Source organism: Peromyscus leucopus, chromosome 8b (assembly GCF_004664715.2).
Source record: "Peromyscus leucopus breed LL Stock chromosome 8b, UCI_PerLeu_2.1, whole genome shotgun sequence".
In the NCBI taxonomy this organism is placed as follows: domain Eukaryota; kingdom Metazoa; phylum Chordata; class Mammalia; order Rodentia; family Cricetidae; genus Peromyscus; species Peromyscus leucopus.
In genome coordinates, this window is record NC_051086.1 from 4069207 (window position 1) to 4086729 (window position 17523).

General features: G+C 46.9%; 1 long non-coding RNA gene across 1 annotated transcript; it reads right to left on the reverse strand.

Annotated features, from left to right (window-relative positions):
* Nucleotides 1–1697: 1697 nt before the first annotated feature.
* On the reverse strand, nt 1698–13581 carry LOC119086948. The gene is made up of 4 exons (XR_005090361.1): nt 13118–13581; nt 11124–11268; nt 3348–3548; nt 1698–2607 (listed from the first exon to the last, which is right to left on the reverse strand). It is a non-coding gene; the product is annotated as an uncharacterized LOC119086948 (long non-coding RNA).
* Nucleotides 13582–17523: the final 3942 nt, after the last annotated feature.

The following is a 17523-nucleotide window of genomic DNA, read 5'->3' on the forward strand; positions in this document are numbered from 1 at the left end:
ACTGCTCCCCAAGTGAAATCATGGCGAGGGTCCAAGCACAGAGGAACAGGACTGAGGAGCCTTCTATCCAGAGGCAGAAAGGATTCAAAAATAGGATCAACCGACAACGCCAACCCCAGACCCTCCTCCCCGCTGCCAGCCACCTTCCTCCCAATGCTTCTGCTCAGGGACCACAGACATTTGGTCTGATCAGGAGGACTAAGCTGTTTCAGGAAGAGGCCATAGACAAGAATAGATACTTGTGTTTCCAGATGTTGAACAATAAAATGCATTTCAGTCTTCCGTATAGAACAGACCTCAAGGTAGGAGCCCAAGACAGAACCCACTCTTGAGAGCAAGGGATGGACCGTGGACCAGGTGCCTTCTTTAACCCCAGGCTAATCTCTTGGAAGTGAAAGGTCTCGGGCTATAAAACCAGACAGCTCTGGGTTCTGAGACTACCCTAAGTATTGGCTACTCTATGTCCTCAGGCAGGCCACCTCACCTCTCTGAGTGTGATCTAGTCCCTTGCCATAAAGAGCAGATAAGAACTAGCATGGAGGTGGGAAATACATAGGATAGCATTTATGAAGTGCTAAGCTTGGGGAATCATCAGTAAATGCCCATGTTCTCCCCTTTCCCACCCTTCAGGATTTTCTGTCACCAGCTGAGTCTTTCAGAATTCCACTGGACCATTGACCAAAATGACATAGTTTCTGATTGAGAGATCTGGGGAGGGTCCAGGAGCCTAGCTACCAGGGGACCCAGAACCTTACAGTGAGTAGAGACCAAAAGGGCTGGGCACAGCCAGCCGTAAGAAATATCCTGGGTACCATTGAGTCCTGAGTGGTCTTAAGAAATGCAGTCTTTGTTAGCATTTAGGCATCTGCACTGGCCGGCCTTTAGGGTCCTGACAGGATATGTCCTCAGCTGCAGCCACTAAGAGCACCCCCTGTGCACATTCACTACTTTACCTTATAAAAGGCAGGCCTTGCCCACCTCTTGTCTCTTTCTTTTCCTCTGCTCTCATCCCCTGGGAGTGGTCTCTGTCCCCTCTCTGTCCCTTCTCTCCCCTCCCCTCAATAAACCTCCCACGTGGGCCCTGTTGTATGGTGTGTCTGCTTCCTGCCGTTTTTAAAATACAACAGTCCTGGCTAGAGGTCACTCAGTACACTACCGCTGTCTTCCAGCCCCAGGCCGTACTTCCCCATCACTAGAGAGAGAGTGATTCCTCGTATCTGCTGGCCCGGTTCATCTCATGTATTGGACAGTGTGAGGATGGTGGGGAGGGGGACATCAGGACAGATCACACGTTCCAATTCAATGTGCCTTCTGTCCCTCTACCTTTGAAACCTAGCTAGACACCAGCCTGGCAGCCAGTTCAGTCCAGGCCTTGTGTTCTGTCTGGGTTTGTTAAGACTGTGCTGCCCTCTTGAGGTCATCTGCTGCAGTTCAAAACCCCACCACAGCTTTTCAGAAGCTGGGAAGGTCTGGGCTGGAACAGAGGGGGCTGGTCTGAAGCTGAGAAAGCTCAACTTCTGCCCTGGGCACCACTCACTGGTGAGTGCTGAGAACTCATCCGTGATGGCAGCAGGGTGCAAAATGGAGGGGTGACACACTGGGATGGTCCAGCTGCCTGTAAATCCGAACGGTGTCTCCCACGCTCAGCCTTCAGAGAAGCGGATGGTTACTTGACCATCAGCAGACAATGATAGGCATCAGGATTACAGATACATTTTATTGAGCACTTGTGAGCAAGGCAGTGTGTTTCACCACAGCACCCCATTACATCTCTCTAAATGCCAACTTCTGATGGAGGAGCTCATAGTGTCTTCATTTGTACAAATAGGAAAAGTAAACCTCAATGTCCCAAATCACACACTCACGAGGAGGAGAGCCATGGTGAACCCAGACCCCTGTCCTTCATGCCCGTGCCCCCGTCATGTCCTGCCTCCCTGTGAGTGCAGTGTGCCTCCGCTATCACCTTCACACCTTTCTTCTATCTGCTTTCATCCATTCTTGGTTCTCCTTTGTCTTCCTTTGGTTTACATGTCAGCCTCTCCAAGTCAATGCCAGCATCACTGTCCCGGCGTGGGGGAAGCCGCAGTCTGTACACAGCAGAGCGGGTGCTTCTATTTAGACTGTGAAGCAGGGGGCCGTGATTCACAGAGGTCTATGGGGTTCCTGGATGCCAGTGCAAAATATCCCCCAAGCCACAGCCCATTCTCAGGCTGGCACAGACTCTGGGATGCTCAACCAGGCAATTTTGGGCTTGTGGTCAGGGAGGAAGCTGAGTACCATCATCTGTGAGTTATAAGGACAGCAGCTCCCAATTAGTGAACACCGCTGGCTTCAGGCATTGGGCACATTGCAGGAAAAGAAGACACGTTGTGATATTTGTGGAGCTCAGTGAAGAAGACACGGTCTCTGTTCACTGTTTCTGGAGATCCCCTCTCCTTACCAGGAGCCCTGGGCACTGGAGACAACGATCTGGAAATAGCTCCGTTGTTTGTTTCCGACAACAGCTGCCGCTCTGTCCTTGAATGGGCTGCAGAGTAAAAACCTCAGATCTGGGAATCCAAGGGTGTAGGAAACAGTTCCAGCTGCCACTATGTCCGGGCACGAGGTCTGAAGAATTAAACGTAGTTGTAAGTTCCTGGCATTTTCATATTTCAACCAGAAGCTATTGCCCTCACCCCATCCCTGGCCACAGAGAATCACACACTGTGTCTCCTCTGCCCACCTAGAGGTCATCAGGGTACATGGTAAGCCATGTAGAAGAAACTCATTTCTCCATCTACAGATGAGGACCACTACTTCTAGCAGTTGACAGTGATAATACACTTGACACATAGCAGGTCCCCATGAGTCCTCTGTTGCTGGATGTCGAGGACAGGGCCTATCTAGAGTTGGTTCTAACTCAACTATTGAATTACAAATGGGACACTGTCCCCACCCTTCAGTTAACTTGTGACTCATTTATCCCCATCAAAGGTTAGTTCCCAGCAAAGGACATGCTTCACAACACCAGAGGTCACATGTGGAAATTGGGAACTCTATTACATTCCCTAATGGGCTTCAAAATAGCTAAGCTATCGGCCCAGTGATCAAAAAAACCGCAGGCCTGTTCTAGAAACTGAAGTGGATTTCCTTTTATTTAGGAAAAGACTTGTCAGAGAAACTGGCCATTGTCTAAACTCTCACCTCAATTTTTTTCCTGTGCTGGAAAACTATAGGCCCCTTTCCAGTTCCATCAAGGTCCAAGAGGGAAGGCACCTTGGAGAACTGTAGTTTGTCCATTGCCTGACAGAGAAAGAAACTGAAGGTCCAGCGAGAGCAAGGGACAGAGAATACAGACCCTCACACACCTGGATTCGCTTTGTGACTGGGTAAGGACAACATTGTCTCCATACTGCAAACGAGGGTGTCCGAGTTCACAGGACTAGAAGGATTTGCCTGCCATCACCGGCCATACCGCTTCATTGCCAAGGCTGGTCCAGAACTTCTGTGTATTTCCAGGAGGCATCAGTGATCCTGGAGGGAGCCAGGCATGAGCATGCTTCTCTGACCTGACAAGGGGTGGGAAAGCACACTTTCTATGTTGGCACAACTGTTGAGTGTGGGTACAGAGCAGTCACTCAAATCCACGAAGATGGATGACATCACTTCCAAAGGCCGTCCCTGTGAAATATCAGGAAATGTATCTCCTGCCCTAAAGAAGCTGAAGGCTGCCTAAGGAACCAACGGCAACTCCCAGGAACCAATGGGAACAGTGTTGCTCAGCAGTCTAAAGGATTGGACTCGGTGTTCACCACATGAATGACTGGGATGGGGCACTGAACTTTTGGGGAGATAGAATGCTCTAGACTGATTATGGTGATAGGTATACAAGTTAAAAGCTCTGTAAAGATTTGCTAGTACTCATTGAAACAAAACTGTTTCTTATACATAAATTATACAATAAATTTGATTATTAATAATGATAATACTGTTTCTTATACATAAATTACACTACAATAAATTTGGTTATTAAAAATGATGGTATGGATACATTATAGTCATTGCACAAATAAATGCAAAATAATGATGACTAGAATAAGAGTTATGAGGGATGTTAGGGAGTGTGAGGCCGCCAAAGACTTGGTCTAGTCAGACAGATTGAGAAAGTCTCCCCCTGGAAGTAATATTAATCTGAGGTTAGAGTACAGATAGCATGGACAGGGGACATGGGCCAAGAAGACAGCATGTGCTAAGCACCTGCCTATGCTAAAAAAAAAAAAAAAAAAAAAAAAACAAAAACGATGGAGATCGTTAAAAGTAAATGTACAGCGGCTAGAGAAGCTGGTGCAGTCTTGCTGTAATAAGGGCCAGCATTTTTCCTGAGGGCCTCCCAAGTCCACCAAGTACTGGATGGAGGTACAGTGACAGCCCACAGATAACACGATGGAATCAGTCAGTATGCACCTCTTCCTCCTCCTGGCTGGAGGGTTCCTGAAATTGGAGAAAGATCTTGATAACTCATGCAGCCCCCAAAGTAATTTCAGCAGCACTGGTCTGAAAGGGGTGCACAGAACAATTCTGAATGAATGATTGAATGAATGAATCTCACTAGGATCCAGTGTGCTTTTTCAAAGTTATCTGATAAATAACAGTATAGACTAATGTAATTCTCCTCTCCTAACTGAAGGCATAGGATGAAGGATGAGGGGCCTGCACCTCCAAATTGCTCATTGCAATCTCTGCCCCTGAGGACACAAGGAGCCTGCAACTGCATGTGTGGGGCACCTAGACCCCTTTGTCAGGCTCTACCCCTCACTACTGCAGTAGACCCCTTAGCCTGTCACGTGTGACCTCCCTGGGGCCATCCCACTGCACCATAACCTTCCTGCCTCAGCACTCCTGGAACTCATCTGTGATCTAGGTACAGCACAGGTTCTCATATATCACTACCCTACTCCTGAAACATCCGAAAGCACCTCTCTTGGAGCTACTACTGGGTCACAGTTTGCACCGCCCTTGAGAATTCAGCTCAAGTTGCTGCTCCTCTGGACAGCATTTAACCTTTTCTGCCCATCTGGCCTCATTAGACACTACCTTGGCTCACACCTCTCTGAAGTACAGTCGTGGTCCCTGCTCCATTCTCCCCCATGGCTTCCTTATTCAAGAATGGTCCCTGCTATCTTCTCTTTTCACTCTGATGTCCAGCACAAGGCAGGATAAGGTGGGACAGGAAAGGTTGTAAGAGAGTTGAGGTAGCTCTCTAAAAGGCCAATGACCCAAAGGACAGACACAAATCATTAATATTGATAAGGAATTATGTGGACATCTATAAATAGGTTTTCCCCTGTGATTTTATCTCCAAGTTTCCCCTTGCTGGATGGTATCCAGGACTTCCAAGGCTACCCTGCGGATCTTTGCTTTGTTACAAGTCCCTGGGTCTGTTCCCTTTGCACAGCCCTTTCCTAACCCTACCTTCAGATCTCCAGTCATGACCTTCTACACTGCAATGTCTCTGCCTCTGTCACATCCACAGTGAGAAGTCAAGCCACATACAGCTGCATCACTACCATGGGCTTCAGAAGGACTCTTCTGTACCAAGAAACATGGCAGCAGTGTAGACAAAATCACAACATCCAGAGTAAAGAGAAAGGTCTGGCTTCTTCTTACGTTTTTTTTTTTGAGATGGATTAATTTATCCTGTGATCTTTGAGTGAAAAATTGGCCGTTCTTTCTGCAAGACCATATGGTAAGGTTTAGAACACATTCCAGCTAAGCACAGAAGATAGATAAAGTGCCTGCTAAGAACAGAATTACCAGCTCTTCAGTGAATCAAATACCAGCTCTGCACATTTGGGCCCTGGTTTGCTGAGGGTTGGTCATAGACACCTTCAACACGATGCTGACCATACGACTCACACTGAGGATGGATTTGCTCAGCTGTTTACAAACAGACATCATTTAACCCCCACAATGACAGTAAGACGTAGCTTACATTCACAGACAAGGAAGCTGAAGGGAGCAGGAAAGGAGGGGAGCCTCTCTGCAAATGAGGTGACTGTGAAGCCACAGACTTTGCTATTATTCCTCTCGAGAACCTTTAGGATGACACCTGTAACTTGTACTGCGAAGGGTCTGTCTCCCCAGCTAGACCCTGGCTGACCCCACTCATGGGCTGGCATTGTGTCTGACTTAGTGTTTCCCACCCCCGCACCACGCCCCAGCACCAGCTGACCTGCACATTTGAGAAGCTCATGAAAAAAGCTTCAACCCAACCAATTGCCAGGAGTGGGTCAAGGGAAGCCGGCAACACTGACCGCTTAGCAGTGGATCTCTTTCCCTCTCCACCTGTATTTTAAAAACCATCTTAAATGTGAATGTCCCAGTATGAAAGAAACCACAGGAAGTGCTTAAAATTCAGAAACTATGAAGTCAAGGGAGAAGCCAGGCATGGCATGGTGGCAAACACTTGTAATCCCATCATTCCAGAGGCTGAGGCAGAAGGATCACTGTGAGTTTGAGGCCAGCCTGGGCTATATAGTAAGTTCAGGATGAGCCTGGGATACATATTAATATTCTGTCTCTAGAAACAAAATAGATTAATACATAAAAATAAATGTGATCCTATCACCCAAATATATCATTTTGCTTTCATTTCTCTACACAGATTTATATTATTGTTCTTGATTGAAGAGATCATTATTTATAAAATGTTTACAATAAAAATGGCATTTTCGGTGCATGGAAATGGGGAAAATATTGAAAAATAATGCTAGTTCTGTAGCCTTAAGTGCTAACATTCTGTCATATTCGGGCCTGACTTCCAGTCACACCCCACCCTGAGGATCCTTGACTTCAGGGTTTTCTTGGTTGTTTTGCCATAATGTTGGCTGTGGAAAGGTAGGGCTCATGATTTGTTCTTAATGTACGGTAGTCCATCATGAGCCGAAACAAAGCTCATCTAACCACTTCTCAGCTGTTGAGTATGTAGGCTGTTTAAAGTCTGTCATATTCTCAAACAGCAAGAAAGAAAACATCTCTGCTCTGGGCCACCGCTAAGGGAGTCAGTCTGTGGTCACCAGTTCTTCGAAGAAGTCGCGGGGCAGCCCCTGTGTAGCTCCCGGACATCCTAGTCTGAGCTTCACTCTCCACCGCTGTTCTTTCAGGACACATCTGAGCTGCCCGGGTCCTGAGAGCATCAGAGTCACGGAAATGACCGTGTTTTTCTCTCAGTATCTCCTGCATCCTCCCACCAGTGTGGACCTGATCCCTGTGGGTATTGAAAGTGTGCTCACACCCACAGCATGCAGAAGTTCAGAGGGGAGTAGAGAGTAATGAATGTGATGGTCTTTCTTCTGATTACACACATACAACACACACATACACACATATATACACATATGCTCATACACACATCACACCACATATATATACACATATGCTCATACATACATCACACACACATATATACACATATGCTCATACACATACATCACACACATACACACATATATACACATATACTCATACATCACACACACACACACACACACCAGCCCTTCATTCTCATTCCAGAGACACTGCAGTTCCCGGTGTACTCCTCCAGAATTTACTTACACATTTTCTTCTCTAACCACCTTTTCAACAATTCTCTCCTTTCCTCTCTTCTCCCCTCCCTTCCTCTTCTTCCCCGTACATCTCCCTCTCTTCCCCTCTCCATCTCCCCCTCCACTACTTCCCTCTCCCCCCTTCCTTCCCTCATGTTTGCCTGTTTATTTGTTTGAAACAGCATCAGTATATGTCGTCCAGACTGACCTGAATCTCACAACTGTCCTGCTTTAGCTCCCTGAGCTTTGGGATTACAGGCATGGGCCAGAACACCAGGCCAGCTATCTTTTTCCTGTCCGCCCAGGTAGCTATTTGTCTCTCCGTCCTTACTAAGCACTCTGCTTCTTTAAATGAATGTTCAGCACAGAACAGTTCAGAGGAGACTTGGGGCGTCAGACCCAGCTCCCCAGCGAGGCCACCAACTGACTTTACAGCTTTAGAGAAAATGCCCTGCTACTCTCTGCCTCCATTTCCTCCTGAAGAAAACTGTGCCCACCCCACACTCAAGTATGTCTTGAACCATGGAGACTTAGAAGCACTAGTCATGTCTATAGAGCCTTACTTTTCCCAGACCCGCTGTGGGAAAGATAATGGTGGTGGTTTCCCACCCTAATGAAGTGGCGAAGGAGGGGGCAGGGTGGCCCAGCCACCACCAGCATTGTTCGGTCGTGCCAGCACCCCACGGCCTCGTGAAGGGAACAGGGTGATATTTCATAAACATTACCTCACGTGTTTTGTGGGAGATAAGCTGTTTGCTAAACTTTGTCAGAGGATCGGGCTTGGGAGAGCCTTCCACATGACCATCTCCAGGACAGCTGATGCCTGCTTGCACTGGCTGTGGGGACCTCCAGCTTGGCTTGCCCAAAATACAGGAACTCAAAAGTGGAGCTGGCTCTATTTAGTGTAAATAGAGGCAAATGATCTTGAAGGACTAAGGGGTCATGCTAGGAAAGAGACTTCCGCCTCTTCTGGTCAGAAGCTGGGGGTCTGTAAGCACCTGAAAGCCAACCACACACTTCAGGGAACTTTCACCTCCCATGTGGTACTAACTCACTCTGTGGTTGCTCTCCATGATGGGTTTACACAGGTCGGGACCTCCACGTGGGCAGCTTGGTGTGGAGATGGGAGTCAGGTGGGGACCCTGTTCAGGCAGGGAGTGGAGCCTGGGGAACCCAAGTTGGCCCCTAGCTCCCCTGACTACCACATGCTTCCTTCCCCCAAGAATGAAAGGCTCGTGGGTGATTGGTAGTGGTATCTTGGTGGTAACCAGAATGCCCTCTCCCTCCAGGCCCACACCTGTATCAAGGTGGCTTCTCCCAGAGAACAGAAAAGCACAAAGGCCCCAGTCAGAGCTCAACAAGGGTGACAAGGCCTACACAGGTTAGCTGGTTCCTCTGCTCATTAACAAGTGAGGAAATGCTACCGCAACCTTGCCAAAACTATGAAAGGTTCAAGACCTTAGTACTTAATTAACACTTTGAATGTAGTTCACCCAAACAACATTAGCATGCGGATCATTTGCTTAATGATGATACTAAAGGTCTGAGTTGGATGGCTTCATGAAGACCAGGCCTCAGCCGAATTTCTACCCAGTTCTGTCTTGGTGGCCAAACATGAGAACGGAGCACAGTGAGTTCAGTGAGGCCTGCAAGCATTGAGGGGAGTTGCTGTGTGGACTTGAGGATATTTGGGAAATGTGAGCTGCAAGACATTGGCTGCACCAAAGGCGTAAGCCTTGGTGTTGGTGCTGCCACGGGCAGAAACGGTCCAGGAGGCCCTGGCCCAGCGTGTCTCTCTGGAAGAACATACTGTCTCTTGGACCCCAACTGGGGTCAAATGGCATGTTTCACTGTGGCCAGTGAGCTGTTTGAGCTTTGCCTCTCTGAGCTTCTGTTTCCTCGTCTGCAGAACACAGATGGTGATTCCCAACTCCTGAAGCCAGGATGCAGAATAACAGAGACACCGTATGTACAGAGTTTAACTCAGTACCAGGCATGATGTTGGCACCAGCACACAGAAGGAGACATTTTTGGACTTATAGGGGAATAAAGGGATGCAGGTGATGAAGGCTATGGCTGTCTACATCCCTTCTCCACTTCTGAGAATAACCCCCCAAAACCCCCAGCAAAGAAAATGAAATGGATGGGAAGCTGGGAGAAGGAGCTCTCTCTCTCTCTCTGCTTCCCCTTCCCCTCCAACTCCACACACAGCTCTGGAATAAGCAAGCCTCATTCTCTGGCAGAATTAGATGGACCAGCTTGGGCCTGAAGACTGGACATGGGAGAGCGGTCTCCTTCAGGAGACATGTGCTTTTAGGCCCATGTTCTCCACCCAGCTTCACTGACTCTGGTGAGTGGGCAAGACAGATGGGCAGATATTATCTTTATAATAGCTATCATATGTGTGGCTCTTGCTATGTGTTTATTTCCTATGTGATGTCATGCTTCCTATGTGAGTTCCTTAGCCTCTTTGAGACCACAGTTATTTATGTATAACTTGGAGAAAATGATGTCTTCTTAATATGATAACTATGGTCAATAGCAGTCTCATGTATACAAACAAGAACGGTGCCTTATGTAGCATACATATATTAAACCTATCTAAGGTTTGCTGTTATTTGTAGGCACTACTATAAGCACTATGCTAAGTAAGTGCTTTATGTTTATCAGAAAACCTTAAGGCATTGCCTGTTTTAATTCTCACATTGTAGCTCAAGGAATTGAGAAGGAAACACAACCCTAGACCACTGCCAGCACTTGGTACATCTGATTTGCAAAACTGACCCTTTTATTAATCCCAAACTGACCATTTTATTCCCAATTATGTTCCCATTCTTTAGTGGCTTATTAATGACGTCAAAGTAGGAGGCTGCCATCAAGTGTCACTTCACTTCCTCCTTTTTAGACTTTAAAATCAAGCACTGTGACTGTGACATTCACAACCAGGAAACAGGTGAATGGCGCTGACCTTGGCTGTGCTGATCTGAGCTCCCCTGACGGGAGCTCCATAGGAAGCAAGGATTCTGAACTAAAGGCAGTTTGGGAAACATTGCTTTCATCCCTGAATTCACAGCTGAGGAAACAGAATCCAGAGTCGGGCTTGTGAGCATCACTCACCGAGTGAGAATATGGCCCGGCTCCTCAGAGTGACCCACCCTGTCGCCCATCACGCTACCTGATCCCATTGCCCCTGGGGTCTACTTTCTTCAAGTCCCCTTTCTGATGGGCACACCATCCCCATAGCTACCTAAGTCCTCACCATGACTGGCTGATCCTTGTTTACTTGAAGATTCTGTTAATTGCAGACGACTCTGTCGATGCCCCACCGACACCAAGACCTTGTGTTTGGCTTTCACATCCTGTGCTTCCTAATTCCATTCCTGGGGCTTAATTATGATTACACAGCTTTATTACATAGAGTTGATTTTAAGTAATGGCCCTAATTAAGAGTGAATTTTAATTAAGCTTAATTCAGAGCCTGCCTCCGATTGCCAAAGATTTGCAGCCTGAGCCGAGGAATTGCTGTAGCGCAGAACTCACATGTGACTTTGTCTCCGCGCTGCGGCTGCGGCTGTTGCTTCGTCCACCGGCCCATCCGCACCTGCCCCATCCATTCCTGGCCCCTGGAGCACAGGTCTTCAGCAGGCTGCAGGAGTAAGCTAGGTTCCACCTTCCAGAGGCAAACCTAAACCCATGAATAAGAAAACGGGAGTCACTTGGCCTGGAGGTGGGGAGCCTGGACCTTGAGGACACAAATTTATTAGACACATCGCCCATCCTGCTTAACACTAAGGCTGCCCACCTTTCCCCAACTGCTCATAAGACTCACTGTAAGATGAAGAGACCCAGGAGGCCAGGGCACACAAGAAATGAGGACAGGGAAAGGTGATGCCAGCCCTATTCTCAGCGCCCATGGTCTTGTTTCAGTGTGGCATTTGAGAAAACAGCAGTGAATCACCAGAGTGTGGCAGAAGCCAGCCTCACTCTCTGCCTTTGCCATTGCACCAAATCTCGGAGGGTCACAGTGCTGTGCCAGTGCATTCTGGCACAGCCACAGGCACTATAGACTCAGGGGAATTGAGTCAATTCATTTTTAAATGAAATTCCATCCTACCTTTAGAACTTCCATAAAGTACTATTATTGGGGAGGCATTTTTACAAAGCAATTAAAGCTTAACACCTCCAAATGAGAAACTGTTACCTTCAAAATGCCCAAGACCCAGGTCTGCCTTTTCTTTTTCAGATACAAGTTTACAAAGCTGAGATTTTTGTCTCTCATGCATTCCTAAGGACTGAGAGTTAGAAAGACAGCTTGTGATGTCACTGTAGAATGCAGTGTGAAGTGGAGTCCTGTCCTAATGCCACCTAAGACCAACTCTCGTTTGCCCAGTGCTGGAGATCACCACTGAGCAAGGTAGCCCAAGGCTCCCCGCTTTCCCTGAAGACCACCCTGCATCACCATGTGAATGATACAATTCTACACAAGAGTCCAGGCCCTCTGAGCCCTGCCATGAGCCAAGGGCATGTGTGAACATTTTGGGGGTGCTTCAAGTGAGAACATAGTGAACTCAATGCATTGTCTAAGGCTTGCTGGTGAAGTTTGCCTGACGGTAGAGGCTAGTGTCGTCTATCCACGCTGAAATGTCATTGCCTCGCTCACATGTTGGTTAATGAGGTACCTGCCTTGGAAAATCACCCACAGGAAAATACGATTCAATTACCTTGAAAGTAAGAGGGGCGACTTCACTCACAAATGTTGTACTTAAAAGCTCAGTTTGAAAACAACCACTCAATTATTTCCCAGGCTAAGTTAAAAGGAGAAGGGGTGGGGGGACAAAAGAGGAAAAGAGAAATCATGTCTCAACCCCCTCCTCCTATTGAGTGACTCGTTCTTAGGCTGGAAACAAGACAAGAGGGCTCGAAACACAATAGACAAGCATCCTGTGACATTACTGATCCAGCCACAGAAACTTCCACTGAAAACTGGGTATCAAGAAGACTCCTTTTTCTACCCTAACCCACTGGCACAGACACCACCAGGTCTGGGCTTCCTCCCCAGCACAAAGATCAAATAGTGAAAAGATGTCTGTTCTTTGTTCTAAGGGTTTGGGGGTAAAATCACCACCAGATTCTTCAGCTAAGCCCAAGGTGTTTAGCTGTTCCTGCTCAACATCCTCCATCTTCTCCACCAATGAAACCCCACAGGAAGAGCAGAGGGGACACAGCCTTGGCCTAAATACAAAGCAGTCCCAGAGACTCACCCATACTAAATAATGCAACCCACGTAATCACCTCATTAAAGTCACAAACTCATTCATTCTGAGTATTTTCATCCTGCTATCTCAAGGTAAGGTATAGGAACAATGGTTTTGTGATCACCATGGATGGCTTCCCAAGACAACTATTTTCTTCTATTACCAGGAATTGCACCCATACCTGCCTGGCAGTTGAATTCCTATGCTGAAAGTTATCCACAGTGGAACTTTAGGCCTCGGTCCCCTCATCTGTAAAATGGGGACAGCAGCAGCACCTACCTTGCAGGAATGTGGTGAGGGCTTAATGAGATAATGCTTAGCACACAGCAAGTGCTCAGTGGGTGGTCAATGGGTAACATTAACTCTGGCTCAAGCTTGTGGAGTGGTTTATCAGCAGCTCCTGGGTTGGCTGATGCAAGAGAGAGGATCTTGTGCTCAGGAAGGCCCACAGGAAGTGATGAGAGCTCAGTTCCTCCATGAACCTCAAAAAAGCATTGCGTTCTTGCTTGCTTTCCCGAGGACCCAGCTGGCAGGGCTGGGGGTGATGGGGCTCAGACCTGCTCCCTCTGATGATCAGGTGGAGAGGGGATCTCTTGAGGATGCTGGCAGGTACCATGTGCATCTCCCCAAAGCTGCAGGCCTATGCACGTTCTTCCTTTCCGTGCATTGCCTCTTCACGTTTGGGCAGCCAGATCCCTGCAGATAGAATAGCTATCCAGGCCTGGGACAAAACCCATTGCTGATCCCCGAGTGAGGCCCAGTGCATTTCAGCCTGGGGATTTATACCAAGCAGAAAAATCCACAGAATAGAAAAATGCAAATCAATTGTAGAATATAATATTATCATTGTCAACATGAAAGACTTTTATTTACTGCTCCTTAAAAGAAAATACGCCATAGTGCCATTTGTTTCAGGGAATGCAAAAAAGGTTTCAACAACTAACAGGGCATGTTTCTGAGCAAAATATGCCCCATATGTGATGTTGGAACACATATTGTCAGTGGCCACTTGTGTGTCTGTGTTCTCGCAAACAAACCCATGACCTGGAGTCAGAGAAGGTCACTTCCAGCCTGCCTCTCTGAGCCACAGGCCATCTATTTGTCACTGTCCACAAATGAAGCAGGCAACACTCTAAGACAGGCCATGGAGCATGCACGTCTCAGGCTAAGATAGCTGAGCGGCTGCTGGCTTTGCTTCCAGAGGGACAGTGATGGGGCTCAAATACATGAATGGCTCTGGGCAAAAGGGATGCTATAGAGCCAAGCTGGGCAGGGAGCTCTTCTCTTCTCTAAGGCAGTGATTTTCAACCTGTGGGTCACACATCAGATAAACTGCCTATCATGTATTTACATTACAATTCATAATAGTAGCAGACAATTACGAGGTATCAATGAAATAATTTTATGTTTAGTGGTCACTACAACTTGAGGAACTGTATTAAAGGGTGGCGGCATTAGAAAGGCTGAGAACCACTGCTCTAGGGTGTGTCCTTACAACAGCATACTCCCTCAAGTTCAAAATATCATTCCCCATTTTCTGTCTTGCATTTGGGTACAGACTGTGGAATTGATTGAATAATACATCTTTTCTTTTATTTATGGTTTGGGTGTCTAACATGACACGTCACAGCAAATATTTTATTTTTGAGTGGGTTGGGTCTAAATTTATAAGGCTCTAAACAACAGTAAATACCTTAGTGACATTTGATGTAAAATAATATATATTCTAAATGATTCTCTCAAGAGTCTTTAGAAATATGCTAGGACAAGAGACCTAGGCCATTGATATCTGTAGGGATTGGCTCTAGAAATCCCTGCAGATGCCAAAATGCAGGATTGTTCTAGTCCCTAAGATCAGATGGCATAGGGTTTCCATGTATCTTATAAACACACTCCCATATAATTTCAGTAATTCCTAATCCCTAACACTGTAAAGTGTTAGACTGTGTTGCTAATACTGATAATAAGATAACTACATATGTTTGATACAAGTTTTCTCAAATATTTTTTATTCATTTTTGGTTGAATCAACAGAAGGAAAGCCTAAAGAAACAAAGACCAAATGCATTACTATAGCCAGTTTCCCCATGAGCAAACAGAGGCTTGAAGAAGGTGAGGTGTAACCCAGCCTGTGTGTAGGTGAGCTGAGATACATACTGATGCCTTGCTTGTTCCAGAAGGATCCATGCAGATCACCCCCTGCCCTGTCCTGCCTTGGAGGCAGCATCTTGTGGGCATCACACTCTGTACTCACAGGGGAGAGGATTCACCATGCCTAATTTACAGCTGAGAAACTGATACTTGAGAGAGGAGGAACACTAATCCATGCCATTTGGATATAAGGCAGCTTGACAGGGACCTGAAGCTCAACTCTGATTCTAGATACCGTGAGAGCTCAAAGGCATTACAGTGTCATGCCTCATGCCCCTCCCTCATGTTCCGTGAGTATCGTGACTTCAAGCAACCAAATCGGTGACCTCACTTCATAGGCTCACGTTCCTTTTTCTGTTTTCACTTGCAGCTCTTGTGGACAGGGGATGCCTCCATGTGTGAAAAGGCAGCTCAGAGAGGATCTCTTGGCAGCCTCAGTCAAGTGTGTTCTCGCACTCACGGTGAACAGGAGGGACCATGACAACCAGAAGCAATTGAAGGGGAAAAGGAAAAAATCCTTGCCCACAGAGACAGCTGCCCTCCTTGCCCACTCCTTCAGGGGTAGGGGAGTGAAATGCATCTTCCTTCTGGCTCAGTCCGAACTCATCCACCACTGACACCCTCTCGGCTTCCCCGAAGTGTCCTCAAAGCCAGGATGGGGTCCAGAGCATGGCATATTCATTAGTTTGCTCTTGACTAAAGGGAGCAGAATAGAAGATTCACTCACTGAGGCAACAAACCCCAGAGGCCAGTGAAAACGGCTAGCACTGTGTGGTGGGCCAGGTAGTCAGAAGAAGGGAATACAGATGGTCCCCGACATTGGTGGAGAACAGACATGAGTCGGATGAAGAGATCAGCCAAGCCACCCAGAAGACTGGGTTAAGTTAAGAAAACGGACCCCAAAGGGCAACCAACATTATGTACAGAGCCCCTTGAAAGGCTTCCCTGTGGAGGTGACATTGAACTGAGATCTGACCCTGGGGAGACCCGGTGACAATTTCCAGGAGGGATAGTGCCAAGCCTCGGCCATGCTTTGGAGGGCCACTCACACCAGAGTTTCCATGATGATGCCAAGGTCACACAGTCCAGACTCAAATTTCAATCAACAATGAATCACAGCCACCCGGCAGTCTGACAACCCACACCCCAAACCTCCACCTAACCCACCACACCCACCATGACAGTTTGTTTGAGCAACAGAGAGGAAATTATTCCAAAATACACTTGGTTAAAAAAAAAAAAAAACCTCCACAGGGAGGGTGAGGTTTTCCAGCTTCGACTTCAACAGCTAGCAGCATTGGTGTTCAGGACTTGCACCTGCTGAAAGAACTTGGCCCCAGAGTTAATGCCCACAAACCATTCTTTGGCTAATTCCGCATGAACAGGAGGAGGGGCGGTCACTAAGAGGGGAGGTAGGAGGCAAGGCCACTAGACGCACACTCTCACACACCAGCACCCTGCCTGGGGAATTTCCTTCAGCCCCAGGAGGAAGAGACTGAAAGCTCCATCTTAATAACCAAGGACATTAGGTCGCTAAGAGGCAAAACACCTTCCTCAAGACCACATAACCATAAGTGGCAAAGGTGAAGCTAACCATAACTCACCAATATTTATCCATTGCTAATTAACCAATGCATTGATCACTGCAAAGATTCTAAGTAACTGGGTAGGGGGTTAAGGCAGTATGATTTTGTTGGATTTCCAACACATCTCATCCTTGTTCTTATCTGTCTTATTGCTATCCTGCAATAGTATACTGTAAGTATCTGCTTATAGTATTGTTGCCCCCATTTAGCAGATGAGAAAACCAAACCTAGGAGATGAAGCAGTTCATTTTGTTAATCAGCTCTTATGTGGTAAAGGGAGGATTCAAACTGAGGTGAGCCCAGCCACTTTCAGAAAGTGACTCAAGCAAAGAGAGGGAAAGATGGAGACATTTCACATTAAGGAGATTAGGAAATAAGATACCGAAACACAAAACCTGACTCTGGGTGGGATGTCATACCGCAGGGAAACTCACTGTAAAGATCAGTGTTCAGCTAACAGAAGTAGAATGTGAGCAGAAGATTTGAATTTTTGAAGTCACATCAATTTTCAAACTTACACAGTGATAACCAGTGTAAGGGAATGTCTTCATCTTTAGGAAGCTCACAGGGAAACATTCATGGATACAGGGCTATGTTAACTGCAGCTCTCATATTGCTCAGGAAAAGTGTCTGCTGTGCGCGCACGCGTGCGTGTGTGTGTGTGTGTGTGTGTGTGTGTGTGTGTGTGTGTGTGTGTACAAAGAGAAAACAGATGAGATGAAATGTTCACAGTGGATGAATCTAATGACCACACTCATGCTTCTGAAGTTATGACCCAAACACACTTACGAGACAGGAAAAGGAAAAGTTGACAGGTTCATAATGAACTCATGGGAATTCCCTGAATCCTACCCCATGGATGGTTTCAGCTCATTCTGTCTCTTCATCCCCTGTACTGCTTCTCTCTGAAGTTCCTCCATGTCTAATTCATCTCTTCAGCTTTGCATG